The 11,890-nt window shown below is 46.7% G+C and overlaps 1 long non-coding RNA gene across 1 annotated transcript; it reads right to left on the bottom strand.

Moving 5' to 3' along the window:
* Nucleotides 1–235: 235 nt before the first annotated feature.
* Nucleotides 236–1,258, bottom strand: LOC116092244. Its single transcript, XR_004119172.1, has 2 exons — nt 991–1,258; nt 236–875 (listed from the first exon to the last, which is right to left on the bottom strand). It is a non-coding gene; the product is annotated as an uncharacterized LOC116092244 (long non-coding RNA).
* Nucleotides 1,259–11,890: the final 10,632 nt, after the last annotated feature.

Below are 11,890 nucleotides of genomic sequence, written 5' to 3'. Positions count from 1 at the left end.
AAAAAAAAGAAAGTAGTTTTTTTTCTTAGTACAATATATTTTGACTATATAACATCCTGGCTCCTCCCACTTCCCCACTCACCCAAATCCACTCCTTCCCTACCCCATCCCCTTCATTTAGATTTTGGATACAAACAAGCATCTAAAAATAAGGATGATGAAAAAGAATCATATAAAATAAAAACAAATTAGAATAGTATAAAACAAATTAACAGAAGACAAAGAACCAAAGAAATGGCGCACAGACATTTGTTTATGTCGTAGATGCATACAGTCTGAACACACAGAAATCCCATAAAGACACAATCCCAGAAACCATAAGGACCTGTGAAGACAGGAGGGGGCAGGAGGAGGAGGCCCAAATAAAGCACTATAAGACAAATTTTTAAAATCCCAAAATGTCATTGAGTGTGTTTTATCTTGTCCATCGACTGCTGGGCATAGGGTCTGCCCTTCAGTGTGGTCTGTATACCCAGTGAGACTCCCTCAGAGAAAACTAATATTTCATTTGTAAGTGGTCATCAATTGGAGCTAGCTTCTGAGTTAGGGATGGGGCTTCTTAGCTTCTCAGCAGTGGGACCATCAGGCCCAGACCCCTGCAGACCCTGTGCAGTCTCTGAGTTCATGTGTGATTGGTTCTGCTGTGTTTAGAAAGCCTTGTTTCACTGGTGTCCTGCATCCCCTCTGATGCTTACACTCTTCTTCAGTTGGGCTCCCTGGGCCTTGAGAGGAGGGATTTGGTGGAGACAACCCATTTAGAATTGAGGGTTCTGCAGTGTCTCACTCTTGCACATTGCTCAGATGTGGGTCTCTGTATTAGCTCCCATCTGCTGCAGGAGGAAGCTTCTCCGATGGTGGCTGAGTGAGACGCTGATCTATGGATAAAGCAGAATGTCTTTAGGAGTCATTGTATTGCTACGTTCCTCTAGCAGAACAGTAGTGTTTGGTTTTCCCCTAGTCCCTGGTCCATCTAGTCTCAAGGTCTTTTACCTGAGCAGTGTTGGGGATGGGTTGCATCTCATGGAGTGCGTCTTAAACCCAATCCAATATTGGTTGGTTAGTCCCACCAGCTTTGTGACACTATTGCATAAGCATGTCTTGCAGGTAGGTCACCATCGTGGACTGAGGAGTTTGTAGCTGGGTTGATGTTTGCCTTTTCCTTAGCCTTTAGATATTACTACTCAGTAAGGGTAAAAGCTCTAGGTAGGCACCAGCTCTAGTTCTCCATATTCAGTTAGTTATGTAGGTGTTGTCTCTAGCAACGGGGCTTTACCATGAGTTTGTGGAGAGCAACCAGTAGCCTTGGCAACAGTCTGGGTTGTTTTGGGGTTCCCATGGAGCCCGTTTAACCAACAATTCCATTCTCAGAACTGGAGCCTTGATTCGGTAATGAGAGAGGTCCAGTCAGGGCTCTTATTTCCCCATGATTTGGTGTTTCCATTTAGATCATTTTTGTACATGTATCTACTAAGAAGCTTCTACTCTATTAGTTTTCTGTATGACCCCTTATGTGGCCCTTAGTGTTAGCTGTCCCTTACCTCCCTTTTCCCTTCTCCCTGCTTGATCTTCCCATTCCAGGACTCCCCCATCTTCCATCCTCCATACTCACTATTCTGCTTCCCTTCTGTAGGGTGATATAACCTGCCCCACTGATCCCTTACTCTGTACCTAATCTATGTGGTTATATGGATTATTCCAGTCTGCTTATTGAAGACTTAACAATCATCAGCATTGGACTTCAGTGTCACTTTTATGTCAAAGGCCTCTGCGTGTGTGTGTGTGTGTGTGTGTGTGTGTGTGTGTGTGTGTACCTGTGCATGCGCGAACACGCCCCTGTATGTGTGAGTACCCTTGAATGGAGGCCAAAGGAAACAGTGTCCTGTTCTATCATTTTTCTATCTTTCCCCCTTGAGTCTCTCACTGACCCTAAAGCTAGGCTTGTGGCTAGGAAGCCCCAGCATTCGTTCTGTGTCTCTTCTTCACCGTGCTAGGGTTAGATGTGTTCAAAAGGCCATGCTTGCCTTTTTACATGGGTGCTGGGCATCAGAACTCAGACCTTCATGCTGTTCAGCAAGTGCTTTCCCCACGGAGCCACCTATGCAGCCCCTGAGCTCAGTTCACCACGAGGGAGGGAGGGAGGGGATGGGCCATGTGGTGCAGCTCCACTATGCAGCTCCACCCATGCCAGGCTTGGGACAGGCAACATGGAGCAATGGCAGCTTTTGTTGGTGGGGGACTGATTGCGATGCTGAATGGAGTGATGGGAAATGCCCTACTTCTTGATTGGAGTGCTCCTTACACCAGCATGTCCATCTGTGTAAAGTCTCAAACCTGAGATTTAGGATTTGTGTATTTTATTACCTAGAATGTGACCTTGAGGGTAGTGGGGCTGGGTGTCACTGGGCAACATGTTAACTCTTTCTGCCTCAGTTTTCTCATCTGTAGAATGAGGAGAGCAACAGCCCTTATGTCATGACTGCTTGCGAGAATTAAAGGTATAAGAACCCCCCAAGACACCCTACCTGCTACACCATAGCTCCTGCTATATTTAGAAAGGTTCTTTTGGAGTCCAAGAGCTGACAAGTGTCCCCATGGACACTCTGAGCTGGTTGAACATGGCTTCTTCCTCCAGCACAGCTGAAACCCAGAGAACAAGCCTTCCAGAAAGATTCCAGGGAAATAAGCACCCTGGTCCCTCAGGATAGAGGTGCATCTATAGACCAAGCGAGCTCTGTCCCAAACACAGTCCCTAGGCCCTTGCTGTCTTCTGGCTGGCGCTGGGCTCCATCCCTTCATGGAGGCCACCATTTGAATGCTTAATGAGTGCTCACACCCCAGGACCTTCTAGGCATGTCCTCTTCGGGGGCAAGAGAAGGAACTTCTGAGCTCTCTGCTTTCCACCTCAGCCTTTCCTCCCAGTTGCTGCTTGAGCCATGTTGTCTAGGTAGCTGTCCAGAAATGATCTCATCCCTCAGGGGAGGCCCTGCCTCCTCCTCCTGCAAGGGTTAGCCTGGCAGACAGGGCTGTGGAATAGAGCTGTGGGCAGGGGCTGCAGGTTGCTGGTTCTTCCCAACAGTGAGTCTAGGCTTAGATTGGGCTGAACCAGTCAAATAAGGTTAACCATGAGGTTAAGGAAGGAAGACCAGCTCAGTGGGGCCCAGAGCTCACTCTCAGAAGAGCAAAGAGGAAATATTCTAGGGCTCAATGGGGGCTACCGCTAGTCTCAGGAACCCTGAAGACTTACTTAGTTAGCCCTTGGGGTTAAAATACACCCATCTCAGGTTGCCAGGAACAGTGAAGCAGGAGGGAGGCAGTGATGTGTTTATAAAAAGATAAAGAGAGAAGGAATATGTTCTATGGATTTGTGGTAAGGTGTGGGGGAAGGGGTGCCTCGGTGGGCCCATGCTAAGGCATCCCTTCCCCCTGAGGGACCAGCCACACGATGGTGTAGTATAGAATAGAGTTTATTTAGGGCATGGGGAGGGGAGTCAAGAGGATAGTAGAGGCAGAGAAAGGCAGAGAGTATAGAAGTAGAGGAATGGAGGAGTAGAGGCCAGCCATGAGCATGTGGAGAGAAAGGGGGGAAGGGATGAGAGGACAGAGCAGGGGCAGGAAGGCAAGAGCAAGAGAGAGCAAGAGAGGAACAAGAGAGAGAGGAGGGGGCAAGCAGCCCCTTTTATAGTGAGTCAGGCATACTGGGCTGTTGCCAGGTAATTGTGGGGCAGAGCTTAGACAGAATGCTAACAGGCAGGCTCTGCCTATGGTGGTGGATCACAGCAGCAGAGCTTCTTCAAAGTTTCCACAGAAACCTCTCGGAGTTTCCCAGCAGAATCCTCCAGTTCTCTAACGCTTTCAGAGAGCCACAAAACAGCCTAGAGAGTCTGTAGGCATGGGACTAACACCTTATAAGGAAAAAATATCTTTTCTCCATTTATCTTACTGTCTATCCATCCATCTACCCATTGAACTATTATCTATCCATCTACCAACCTACCTACCTACCCATCTATTTATCTACCTACTCTACCTACACACCTATCCCATCAATCCATCCATCCATCCATCCATCCATCCATCCATCCACCTATCTGTCCATCCATCTATCCCTCTACCTACCTCCACATCTATCCATTCACCCATCCGATAGCTTATTATGCCATATAATATAATTATGCCATGGGTACTCAGGTAAACACAGAATTCCACCTCCAGGTACTTCTGTTCTATCTCTGTCCCCAATGTTTCCATATCCAGGCTGTTACAGGGCAGAATAACACCAAGCAGGATGGGATGCTGAGTACACAGGACAGGGATAGCTGACCACACTGTACCTGGAGGCCCAAGGCAGACTTCCTGGAGGAGGCAATACAAGCTTGTCATTTGAAGAATAAAGTGAGGTTAGCCAGACATGGTGTGTGTGTGTGTGTGTGGGGGGGTGGTGACTGTTCCCTGAATCCAGGAATCCAGACTTCCTCTCTCTGTCTATGGCTGGGAGTTGTCACAGGAAAAGGTTCTCCACCATAACCCACCCTCCCCTTACTGTTGTGGGTCAATGGCAGGATCTTGTGGAGCGGTTGAATGTCTGATCTAGATGGACCTTTAAGAAGCAGGTGTGTCTTCTCAGGCATCTCCTCCTTCCCATCTGGAGTCAGATGAAGACAGGAATGGCAGAGACAGGTTGGAAGAGTGCCCCCCTCTTACTCCCAGCATGTCAGGAGGACCGGCCACCTGCAGGGTGTAAACACCTGCTTCCTGCCTGCTGTGAGAACAATCAATAAACCTGTTATCTTCAACCAACGGTGTTTGCAGTTTATTCGTTCCAACTCTTGGTATTGCCATAAAAACACACCATGATGAGGAGGGAGGTTTCTCAGAGCGAATCACAGTGAGCATGCGAGGGAGAAAGTGAGGCAGAGAGGGAGCTGCAGGGGGGCACGCTGGGAGATAGACTGAGGACAGCTAAGGGGCTCTGTCCTAAGTGTATGGGTCTATGGAGAATATAGGTGCTTTGATTACAAGGTCAGTGAAGAGCAGCGCTGGACTCCCCCTGGGTCTGGCTACCTTTCTGTTAAAGGTACAATTCACAAGATGCCAGGCTGTGCAGGAACTGGAGCTGGGAGTCTGGAGACAAGGCGGTTCCTGGGACTGGCCCCTGCCAAGAACGTTGTTTTTCAGTAGGTCCCAAACAGGAGCCACAGGCAATCCCCATACGGACGGATGGAGGCTCTGCTTCTCCCAAGAGAACCAAATGGGTGTCTTGCTTGGTCTGTTTCCACCTTCTTGGGGAGCCTAGAGAAGGTCATCACCAAGAGCTGAGGCTGGCCACTTCTGCCAGCTTCCTGGGCTCTGGTAGACTGTCACCAGTGCCCGAGTCACCTGCTCCTCTCTGCAGTAACCTGGGCTGAGTAAACAACAGAGCAAAGCTGCAGATAGGATCCAGTTAGCCACCTGGCCACTTGTAGGGTGCTAAGGCAACGCTGCCCTGGGACCCTCACCTGCACCACAGATGTAGGAGTATGCGGGGCTTGGCTAAGACCTCCTACTTCCCTACCTCCTCTCCTCAAAATGTCTGCTCCTAAACGTGAAGACAGAATGCTTCAGAGCACCTTTGTCCACAGCCTTCCTTGACTTTATAGATATGTCTGGTTCTGCTGCAGAGAATGAGGGTTTGGGTGTGGTCAGAGCATCTAATTCCCCTGCCTGTGTCCTCTCTTGATGCTGTCCAGAGCATTTCCTCTCCCTCTGTGACCCTGGTCATCCACACACCAGGCAGCATCTGATGAGAGATTTTTACCACTCAGAAACTAATGTCCAACCTTCAGCCTTTCTGCACGGAGACTGTGAGGGTCAGAAAGCCAGGAAGCTCCATTGAAAACACAAGTGCCTTTGTTAGAGAAAACTGTGTCTGTAATCATCCACCTGCCCATCTGTGCATCTGTCCATTCATCCACACTCCCATCCATCCACCCACCCATTCATTTATCTACCCATCAGTCCACTCATCCACCATTCACATACCTTCCTTTACCCCTCCATCCATCTACCAGCCAATCCATCTATCCATCCATTCCCATCTAAACCAACCAATTTCTCTACTCACCCATTATTCATCTACCAACCCATCAACCCGTCCGTTCACTCACCCACACATCTATTTATTGTTTATATCTCCATCCATGTATCTCCACACAACACCTCTCTGCTCAAACATCTATGTATTCATTTGCACACCCATCTATTCATCAGTCTATCCACCCATCCACCCATCTGCCCATCTACCTACCCATTCATTCATTTATTCATCTGTTCATTGATTCCTCCATCTATGTACTCACCCACTTATGCATCTCTTCACTTACCCACCCATCTATCTGTGTATTCACCCATTCCCCCACTTACCCATCCACCTATACACCCATTTACCCACTCACTCACCCATCCATCCATCCATCCAACCATCCATACAACTGGTATCCTAGGCCCCCGTTCTACTCTTATGTTTTAACCTAGGTAACTACACTGACTACTCTCAGATTTCTTAGCACTACAATAGGGAAGGCATCTGAGTTCTGCCCAGATTCAAGCTCCTTGTCTACCAGCTCCCAGCAATCAGTTTAGTGTCAGTTTCTTAACTAGAAAATAGAACCAATGCTTTCTAGCTCCAGATTACTGCAGGGATTTAATGAAGCACGGAACACTAGTCCTAAGGAGTATCTAGACTGCAGCAGAGCCTCTGTGGGCTAGAATGAGAACTCTAGGCTTGGGGTGTATAGAAAGTCCCTGCAGCTGCCTCATCCAGAAGAGCTCAAGGCCACTAGCCAAGGACAACTCTGCTCCTTTCACAGGAAGCCTGACCCTGGTTCTCCCTGGACCGTGACCTAATTTTGGTCTGGCCAGATCTAGCGTCTTCCTTTTCCCCTTATTGTCTCAAGTGTGTTTGGCCTGGGCCATTTCTACAGAAACAACACGTGTGGCCCGCAGACCACAATGTCACTTCACCGGTCCTCCACATTGTTTCATGCCTTTCTCAGACACATGTAGCTCTGCAGTGTAGCCCCTAGAACTCACCCAGATACACATCCTGCAAGCCTCCTTCAGCTATCACATCACAGAGGCCACCAGTGTCTTCTCTGCCACCACCTTCCTTTTCTTCACATGGTGGGAATAGCTTGGCTCTCAAGCTGTTGTGAGTTACTGTTCATTGCCTGCCTCATCCCACCAGAGCTGGAGCTTCAGGATTCTATTCATTACTCAGTCTCCAGCCTCATCACTTTAAAAGTCATCTCTCCTCTCAGAGTGCATGTAGACTCCTGGAGGGAGGGTCTTAGGCAAAGGAGAGAAGGAGGACAGAGTGAGGTCAAGCTGGCCTGGCTACATGAGGGGCTGGCCTGGCTATATGAGGGACTAGCCTGACTACATGAGGGGCTTGCCTGGGTCACACCTACCCTTCAACAGGGCACATTGGAAGCTGGAGAGGCCATAGCCAAGCTCAGGTGCTGGTTCTAACTTTCTCCAGACTCAGAGGCCCACTTCCTTTAGGGGACAGGGTTGCTTATTCTAACTGTGGGAGTGTTTATAACAAAAGCCAAGCTCTGAGCACCTGACAAAGCAGAGGAGCACACCAGACCCAAATCTCGCCTTTGGGTGCACCAGGCTGTGGCCATGAGCATTTTATAGCCACTCTTGGTGCTTCTGCTTCCTCACGTGTGTGATTGTGATGCCTCTAGGACTTTAGACATGTAGCTGGGCAGTGGTGGAGCACGCCTTTAATCCCAGCACTCAGGAGGCAGAGGCAGGCAGATTTCTGAGTTCAAGGCCAGCCTGGTCTACAAAGTGAGTTCCAAGACAGCCAGGGCTACACAGAGAAACCCTGTCTTCAGAAAAACAAAACAAAACAAAACAAAGCAAAACAAAGCAAAGCAAAGCAAAACAAAACAAAACAAAACCAAAAACCAAAAACCAAAAGACAGACATGTTAAATGTGAGGTCCATGAAAGCTCTGGTAATGCTCAGGTTTTGTGATATTTTACCACAGTGAGGGACTCTAACCCAAGGCCTTTGTGGATGCTATATAGGCCCTCCATGCCTGAGCTGCAGAGCTCAGGGTTTTTGAGACAGTGGGTTTTTGAGACAGTGTTTCACTGTGTAGCTGAGCTTTGTTTGAAATCTGCTGGCCTCACCCTCCCCATTTCTCAGATCATAGTTTGAGGCACTCCTGCAAGAATTTTATATATGTATATAGTTTACATTCCATATGTGTACATTGTATTTATACATGTGTATATTATGTTTGCATATATGTATATATTCACACTATTTATATATGTTGCATGCATATATACACATATATACAGTATATAGCCACATATATAAATATATAGTACCTATTTTATGCATGCCCATGTATGCTTGTATTGCATGTCTATATGCATATCATATGTTATCTATGATGCACATGCATATATCCTATGTAAATATGTTTGTATTGAATGAGTATACCATGCATGTGCGTGTATATATAACAGATGGTTCTAACAGGACTCCCAGCACCCTGTAGGGCAGCAGCTGTCTCCCCTCCTGACATCATGGTCTGCTACCAGCTGCTACTCCTTGCAGCAGCCCAGCACTGCAGGCATCTACAGAGCCTAGTGTCACTAACCCAGGAAGAGATTCATATTTAGAAACAGAAGTGTGGTTTTCACAGTGTATGTGGCTCACACTCATACGGTCATAATGTTGGAAACCTGTAAGTTGAGCCCTCGCTGGTAGATCATCTATAGTCGCTGTCTGTGTGCCCCATACTAGTGAAAACAGGCTGTCTTCAACACTCTAGAGAGTCCCAGAGCATACTCTGCCCCCTCAGGCCAACTGCTGCCACCTTTTCTCCAAGAAGCAATAACTCCTCTGACACCTATCTGTGATGGTAAGCTTTCCATTACTGTGACATAATACCCAGGTGTACCGGCTGGTTTTGTATGCCAACTTGACACAGGCTGGAGTTATTACAGAGAAGGGAGCTTCAGTTGGGGAAGTGCCTCCATGAGATCCAGCTGTGGGGCATTTTCTCAATTAGTGATCCAGGGGTAGGGCCCCTTGTGGATGGTGCCATGCCTGGGCTGGAAGTCTTGGGTTCTATAAGAGAGCAGGCTGAGCAAGCCAGGGGAAGCAAGCCAGTAAGGAACATCCCTCCATGGCCTCTGCTTCAGCTCCTGCTTCCTGACTTGCTTGAGTTCCAGTCCTGACTTCCTTTGTGATGAACAGCAGTGTGGAAGTAAGCTGAATAAACCCTTTCTTCCCTAACTTGCTTCTTGGTCATGATGTTTGTGCAGGAATAGAAACCCTGACTAAGACACCAGGAGAAATCAACCTATGGGACAAAGGGTTTGTTTGAACTTAAACTTTCAGACATTTCAGGCCATGAGCACCTACTCTGCTGCTCCTGGGTCCATGTGGTACATCATTTGGGGAGTGTGTAGCAGAGTAAAGTGGCCCACCTCATGGTGGGGACAAGACGTGTTCTTCAAAGGCACACACCTAGTGACATTTGTCCTCTATCTAAGCCTACCTTTTGGTAGAGCATTTGGCTATGAGCTCACTCATCCATGAGGTCAGCACCAGTATGACCACATCAGCCCCTTAGAGTCCCAGTGGGGAGCCAGCCTTCAGCAACCTGTCAAACCATGTCACCTGTGTTTAGAATTCAGACCAATAGAATCATACTGTGCATACTATGTGTCTGAATTCCTTTGTTTGGCTTGGTGTTTATGGATTTTGCTCTGTGTATGTCCACAGTAGTATCTCATTATGTTGATGCATCACCTTTGCCTGTCTCTCCTCCTCTTCCTCCTCCTCCTCCTCCTCATCATCATCATTATCATCCTCCTCTTTCTTCTTATTTTTTTTAGGGGGGGGGTTGTTTGCTTGTTTGTTTTTGAGGCAGGGTTTCTCTGTGTGGGCCTGGCTGCCTTGGAATTCACTCTGTAGACTAGGCTGGTCTCGAAATCACAGAGATCTGCCTACCTCTGCCTCACCTCTGCTAAGGTTAAAGGTGTGAACCATCACCCCTCAGCTTACCTATCTGCTTCATTGACTGACATGTGGTCATTCACTCTTTGGGTTAATTGTAAAGGAAGCAGAACATTCACATCTTTTTCTCTCTGTGCAGATGTTTTGTTTCTCTTGGGCTCATAGGAAAAGAAACTTTGCTCACATACGAGATAAATGCATGTTTAACTTTGTAGGAAATGACTACAATCCTTTGAACTTGGGGGAAATTTGCTCTTTTCCAACACCTAATCTTGAACCAAGACTCTGATGACTGTTCCACACACTTGAAGACTCTTCTGCTGCAGTTACACGCCGCTCTGTTGGTGTGTTGTGGACGTCCGTGGTTGTTCTTCTTTGTCCCTTATTTCTTGGGGACAGACTGTCATGTTTTTCCAACAGTGTGATTCTTTGACTTCTCTGTTCTCTCAGCTTTGGCCTTACCTGTTTTTCAGTGCTGCTAGTGGGCACATACACATCAGGACTACTGAGTCTTTTTGACAGCTGACTGTTCAGTGAGAAATACTAGGTGGTGCTGCTCACCTTGTATTTTTGGCCTGGTCTTTATGCTATCATTCAGCTTGCTTCTACTGAACGTTTGCAAGGTTTAGCATGGAACTTCTACTTTTATGTGTCTTTATATCCAAAATAGGTTCTTTGTAGATAGCATATGGTAGACCTTGCTTTTTTTTTGTACAATCTGATAATCTTCACTTTAACATGTGGTGTTATGAATATATATTTAACTTAATGGTGATATTTGGGAAGCTGTGGTTGTGTCAGTCACCTGTGGTTTGTTTATTCTTCCCTGCTCCTTCTTAACTACTCGATACATCTTGTAGTCTCCTCTCTCTCTCTCTCTCTCTCTCCATCTTTCTTCTCCCTCTGTTCTTCACTTTCTTTCTCTCTCTTTCTTTCTTTTGATTATCCTGGGGATCAAACCCAAGGCCTCATATATGCTAGGCAAGTGCTCTACCATTGAGCCACATCAATGGTTTTAAAACATTCCATTTGGAAACAGTGTCTTGATAAGTAGTCCGGGCTGGCATTGAACCTGTAGTTCTTTTTCCTCAGTAGCTGGAATTATAGCCCTGTGCCACTGGGCCTGGCTTACCTTAGATTTCCTAATGATCTCTAAGTTATAATATTACTGTTTTTACTTTAAAGGACAACTCTAGGGATAAAAGTAAGAGTAACATGACAAACCTCACATACCTAGCACAAGAAAGCAGGAATTAGGGGCTGGAGAGATTGCTTAGTAGTTACAACATTTGCTGCTCTTGCAAAGAACCCAAGTTTGGATCCCAAAACCTGTATCAGGTGGATTACAACCTACTGTAACTCCACCTCCAGGGGACTTGATGTTTCTGACTTCCACAGGCACCCAAATACATACATTCATGCATGCTGCATAGTACAGACACAGACACAGACACACACACACACACACACACACACTGAAAAAAAAAACAAATTTTTGAAAATGAAAGCTAGAGAGGTCAGTATGGTTTGCTTACCCACTCATCATTGGTTTTGCCGGCTTTTAGCTCCTTTCTGCTTTTTGGTTATTGAGAACAGTGCTGCTAAGGACATTCCTACTAAACCCATGTGTTTGAGGATTTGTTTGTATCTCTCTTAACTATCCCCAGCAGTGCAATCACCAGGCTCTGAAGTAAGATTATGTCTAATATTTAAAAACAAACTAACTAGGTAACTTATCAAACTGCTGTCAGTGAGGCTTGGCCAGTGGTGGTCTCATTTATATAGAATCACAAACTTTAAAATAGTTACAGAGGAGGGAGACAGGCTTTCCTGTCATTCACAGATTTTTTTTTTTTTTTTTTTT

This window comes from Mastomys coucha, unplaced genomic scaffold (assembly GCF_008632895.1).
Source record: "Mastomys coucha isolate ucsf_1 unplaced genomic scaffold, UCSF_Mcou_1 pScaffold15, whole genome shotgun sequence".
Lineage (NCBI taxonomy): Eukaryota > Metazoa > Chordata > Mammalia > Rodentia > Muridae > Mastomys > Mastomys coucha.
Note: the sequence above shows the minus strand (reverse complement) of the source record. Positions and strands in the feature narration are given on the sequence as shown.